Source organism: Populus euphratica, unplaced genomic scaffold (assembly GCF_000495115.2).
Source record: "Populus euphratica unplaced genomic scaffold, PopEup_1.0 scaffold172.1, whole genome shotgun sequence".
In the NCBI taxonomy this organism is placed as follows: domain Eukaryota; kingdom Viridiplantae; phylum Streptophyta; class Magnoliopsida; order Malpighiales; family Salicaceae; genus Populus; species Populus euphratica.
Window position 1 is genome coordinate 453,193 of NW_011499920.1, and position 6,475 is coordinate 459,667.

Consider the following 6,475-nt stretch of genomic DNA (forward strand, 5'->3'; position numbering starts at 1 on the left):
TTGTTGTTGTTGTTATTTCTATTATTGTTGTTTATAATTGTTATTTATAATTTGTACAATTAACCTCCCTGTGGTTCGACCCCGGTCTTGCCGGGTTATTTATTACTTCGACACTCCTGCACTTGGGAGAAGACATCAATCTTTTAGTCGTGTCAAGTTTTTGGCGCCGTTGCCGGGGAGGTAAGTTCTTGTATAAATTATAGTATTTATTTTATTTTCTCTTTTCACTTTTCTTGTATATAACTTTGTTTCTTTTTATTTTGTTTTCTTCCTCCTTCTTTTGCTTTCTTGTTCTTCTTTTTATTTTATTCCTACACGTGCATGAGAGTGTGGTCACGTACATCAAGTGGTAGACTTTGTAGGGTATCCTCATCATTTTCAGAAAATATGGTCGAAGAAGATATTCAATCACTTCATAATAAGAATAATGAGAATAACCGTGCTAGAACACTTAGAGACCACATGAATCCCACAAGAACAAGTGCACCATCATGCATAGTTTTTCCTCCCGATGCATCTCATTTTAATTTTAAGCCAAATATTATTCAACTTTTACCTTCTTTTCATGACTTAGAATTGGAAAATCCATACTTGCATGTAAGGGAATTTGAGGAGGTCTACAACACATATAATAATTTAAATTGTAGCATGAACACCATCAGATTAAAGTTTTTTCCTTTTTCATTAAAAGATAAAGCTAAAACATGGCTACAAAATTTGAGACTAGGATCTATTCGTGCTTGGGATGAAATGCAACAACAGTTTTTAAAGAAGTTTTTCTCATCTCATAGAACAAACTTTTTCAAAAGACAAATCACCATTTTTACTCAAAAACCAGGAGAAACATTTTACCAATGTTGGGATAGGTATCGAGACTTACTTAGTACTTGCCCTCATCATGGTTTTGAAACATGGAGATTGGTTTCATATTTTTATGAAGGGTTAACACCTAGAGATAGGAAAATGGTTGAATTGATGTGCAATGGAACTTTTGAAGATAAAAACCCTGATGAAGCAATGGAGTACTTAGACTTGTTAGCTGAAAATGCTCAAAATTGGGACCTGCGGGTACTTATGAGGCACCGAGTAAAACTCAACCTCATACATCTAATGGAGGTATGTATAACCTTAGGGAAGATCATGACCTTCAAGCCAAGTTTGCATCTTTAGCTAGAAAAGTCGAGGCACTAGAATTGAAAAAGAGCGGTCAATTAAAATCTATTGAAAACATTCTATGTCAAATATGTAAAATAAATGAACACTCAACCAATAATTGTCCAACCTTGTTTTCTTTTAAGGAATGTCTCCATGAACAAGCCCATGCTTTAAACAGTTTCCAAAGGGCCAACCACAACCCATACTCACAAACATACAACCTTGGTTGGAGAAATCACCCAAATTTTAATTGGAAGAGTGAGAACAACAATGCACAAACTTCACAACCACCATTTCAAGCACATCATAATTTCCAAAATTCTTATGGATATGCACCTCCTTATGCTCCACCTCCTAGAAGAAATCTTGAGGAAACATTGCATGTATTCATTGAAAAGCAAGAGACAATCAATACTCAACTTGCTTAAAACATAACAGATTTTAAAGATACTCTTGCAAAATTAACATCTGCTCTTAGTTTCCAAGAGAAAGGTAAGTTTCCATCTCAACCACAACAAAATCTCAAGGGGCAATACAATGCAAATGCAAGTAGTTCCAGAAGCCAACACATGGATCAAGTCAAATCAGTCACTACTCTTCGCAGTGGTAAGGTTATTGAAAAACCCTCTCTTGAACCGTATGAGAAAGATGATGAGTCAATCTCTGAGGGTAAGGAAGGGGTTGAATCTGAAAATTGCTAAGAAAAGACTGATTCTCCTCCAGCACTTCCATTTCCTCAAGCTATGACCAAACAAAGGAAAGTCAATCACAACTCTGAAATTTTTGAAACTTTCAAACAGGTAAGAATCAATATACTTTTGCTAGATGCTATTAAATAGATTCCTTCCTATGCTAAATTTTTGAAAGATCTATGCACTATGAAGAGGAAACTGAATGTGAAAAAGAAAGCCTTTCTAGCCGAACAAGTAAGTGCTATTCTTCAGAACAATAATGCCTTGAAATATAAAGACCCTGGTTGTCCTACAATTTCTTGCTTTATTGGAGAGCATAAAATTGAAAGAGCCTTACTTAATCTCGGTGCTAGTGTGAATTTACTTCCATATTCAGTTTTTCAGAATCTTAATCTAGGTGAGTTAAAACCAACTTCTATAACTCTTTTACTTGCCGATAGATCTATAAAAGTTCCTAAAGGAATAATTGAAGATGTGTTAGTACAAGTTGATAAATTCATTTATCCTGTGGATTTTATTGTCTTGGACACAGAACCTGTTGAAGCATGTAATTCATTTCCTGTTATTTTAGGACGTCTGTTTCTTGCAACCTCTAACATATTGATTAATTGTAGGAATGGACTGATGAAGCTATCATTTGGAAACATAACATTAGAGATGAATATTTTCAATATTTGCAAGCAACCTGGAGATGATAATGATTTACAAGAAGTAGATCATATTGACGAATTAGTTTATGATCAACTTGAATCTACTTTAAGTAAAAATGAGTTAGATGAATTTGAAGATTTGCAAATAATTTATTCAAAGGAAAAAATCACGAATGAAACAAGTACCGAAAATGTTGATGCGAATCTTTTGTCAACAATAACAACAAATTCGACATCTGACATCACATCAATCGATGATTACTTTCCTAACGAATCCTTACTTTCTCTTAGTCCAATGCCTTGGTATGATAAAAATATCAATTTTCTTGCTTTAAGAGATTTGCCAGCTGATTGGAGTACGCAAGATAAAGAAAAGTTTTTGAACGAAGTGAAGAATTTTTATTGTGATGACCCTAACTTATTCAAATATTGTCCTAATCAAATATTTCAAAGATTTATTCCCGACAATGAGGTAAGTAGTGTCATTAAACTTTGTCATTCTGAAGCATGTGGAACTTATTTCTCATCAAAAAAGACAGCTACAAAAATCTTTCAAAATGGATTTTATTGGCCCACCATGTTCAAGGACACGCATGCATTTTGCAAAACTTGTGAAAATTGTCAAAAAGTTGATACTAGTCAAAAAGTTTTGTTTTATAATTCTCAACTCTATGCATTCCCTAGAAAGCTAAGACCAAGATGGAGCAATCCTTATGGGGCCTGTGATATTAAGAATTCAATAAATGATAATGATTTTAAGGAAAATTGACATCATTTGAAAGCTTACTTTGATAATTTTCCTAGTGAAAATAAATCAACTGGTTGAAATGATCTTGTAGATAAAGGTTGATTATTTTGTTTTTCTCACATTGTTTTTGTGTTTCTTTTTGAGTGATTTTTGCTAGTTTCTCTCACCCCGGTCAAATGGGGGACAACGATACTCCGTGACTTAAGTTGATTCTTTCAGTTTCTCACAATAACTGATATTTGTGTATATATTTATGCAATTCTTTGAATCTCTCTTCCAATTCTCATTTGAAAATGGATACTAATCTTGAAAAATTAAAAAAGTATTTTCCCGCTCTGCCTCAAAATACGATTACAAAAATTTACCGTGCTAGATGTGCAAGATTGAGGTTGTTAATGAATCATGGAATTCCTGAAGATATTCGCTAGTTGATTGAAGTAAAGGTCCGATTATCAAGTGAGTCCTCTAAGTCCTTCATTTCACACATGCCTGGAACAGGTAAAAGCACTTTTGCAAAGAAACGTCGTGCAAAACGACTGAAAGTCTGTCATCGATGTGCTAGATGGATGCACAATGTCGTTCTTTAGGAATGATATCTATAAACCGTGAAGATAAAATACAATTCATTAAGGATGGCCTGAGTAAGGAGTCTTTAGATAATCTTCTATTGACTCTTGAGACGCATCCTAGTGGAGATGTGCATTGTGTAATTCATGATTTATGGCCACTATTTCATAAAGAACATGATCGACTTAGTCTTGGGAATCTGACTAAAAAAGACCCTATTTGCCAGTTTTTAAGAAAACTGGATGAGAAGCCTATCCTTGACTCATATAGGGCGTTTAAGCCGTTCTTGGACGTAAAACCAAGGGAAGATGTGAGCCACAATCACAACTACCTGTACATACACATGTTTTTTTCAAAAATAAATAAATAAATAAATAAATAAAAAGAGAGAGAGAGAGAGAGCGTGTGAGACTCTAGTTGGCCTACACATAGGTGGTATGATTTCCTTTTTAATTTCTCATCTATAAAATCCTCTCTTCCTTCCCTTCATTTCCACTCAACCCATACATTTATCAAATATAGAAGTGTGTAGAAATGACAAGTTCCTTAAGTCATCAAATAAAAAGTATTTGTGTTTTCAGTGGATGTAGTCCTGGGAAAGAAAAGAAGTTTTTAGAATTAACAAATCATCTTGGTCAGGTGCTAGGTGAGAGAAAGATTCATTTAGTGTATGGGGGAGGCAGTATTGGATTAATGGGAGGTGTGTCAACCCTATGGTTCGACCCCGGTCTTGCCGGGTTATTTATTACTTTGACACTCCTGCACTTAGGAGAAGACATCAATCTTTTGGGGGTTGTCCCCGAAGCTTTAGCACAAGGGGACATCATTGGAAAAACAAGTGGAGAGGAACTTCAGGTCTCTACAATGTCAGCTCGAATGAATGCAATGTTTAACCATGCTGATGCCTTCATTGCTTTACCAGGTGGTCTAGGCACATTGGAAGAGATCTTTCATATTTCCTCTTGGGCCCAACTGTACATTCACCATAAACCCATAGGTTTGTTAAATGTTAATGGTTATTATGATAAGTTGTTGTCTTTTCTTGATCATGCTGTGGAATAGGAATTTCTAACATCTTCTACACGACAAATCATAATCTCTACTGCTACTGCTAAACAATTGATTGACCAACTACAATCTTTCATTCATGTAATTGATCCTTCCATGAGTCGCATAAATTGGTCAACTAAGGAAAGTCGTAAAAAGTTTAGATTGGATTTGAGCCTTCATTTGTAAATCTTTGTGTCTTTTGGTTTTATTATTGTGTTTTGTTGTTATTTATATTTGTTTCAGTGTGTTTTAGGTTTGTCAATGTTTGTTATTTCAGGTGATATCTTCTATACTCTATCTTTCTACCTTTAAACATTGAGGACAATGTCTCGTTTTAGTTGGGGGGAGAGGGTAGTAGCTATAAAAAAAAATTATGTTTTCTATTTCATAAAGCATGTGCAAAATTATTGTTACTATGATGGCAGAGTAAGGAGAACTTTTATGACTCTTGAGATGCATCTTAGTAACCATTCTTAACAAGGTCTATTATAATACCTCATGAAATATTCAGATTTACAAACTCTCGCATTGTTATCACTTAATTCTGCTCATATACTTATTTAACATGTATTTTTAAACCTTAATTTACACACACACACTTTAACATATGATTGTGGGTTGCATATTGGATTATTATATTATTTATGTTCTTTTGTTAAAGGTAACAACTAAGGAAAAAGGATAGTATATAATAAAAAAAAAGAAAAAAATGAAAAAAAAGAAAAAAAGAAAAAAATGATAATAATAAAAATGTAGATAAGTTTGGTTTCGTAGCCTCCCTAACCTAAGCAATTAAGCCTGAAGGGGTGTTTTAACACCTAATACCCTAAAGTCAAGTGACTTGGGAGCTATTGACCCAACGCTTGTTACATGGGTTCAAGAGAAAAGCTTAAGGGAATCAAACATTGCACTATCTATATATCAGTATCTGCGACCCGAGTTATAAGCTCGTAGGGGTGTCTTAACACCTAATGCCCTAAGACCAACTAGTCTGGGAGTCATTAGCTGAAAGCTCGTTACATAGGTTAAAGATGCATGATGTTTTTAAATTATATGTATATATATATATTTAAAAAAAAAGAAGACAAAAATAATAATCCCAACCCAAGGAAGTTAACCTTAAACATTCGAACAAAAAATTTGTTTTCTTCCAAGAAAAGCCTCATAATTATGTGTTGATACATTGAGCATAAAAGAAAGGTTTATGAATATCTTGTTATGAGGTATTGAGCAGGTACATAAATTTAACGAGAGTTTGTTTATCTGAATAGATTAATGGAAGTTAAATGATGAATACCTTGCTTTGTGGAATTTGTAAATTATTTTTTTATTTTAACGCTTTGATTACTAGGGACTAGTAATAAGCTGGTTGGGGGGTGTGATTAGTACATAAAAGTGCATTTTTATCAAGGTTTTATATCATCATTTTGCACTTGAAGTATCAATAACTCCTTAACTAAAACATGTTTTATAATAATATATCTAATAGTATAAGATACCTTTAATTTGTGGTAAATGTTCATTTTAAATGCAGGCCTATCACATAAATGAAAGGATTGATTGATGAATTTAAGAACTGAAATTGAAAGGATAAAGAGACGGTTAAACTTAGA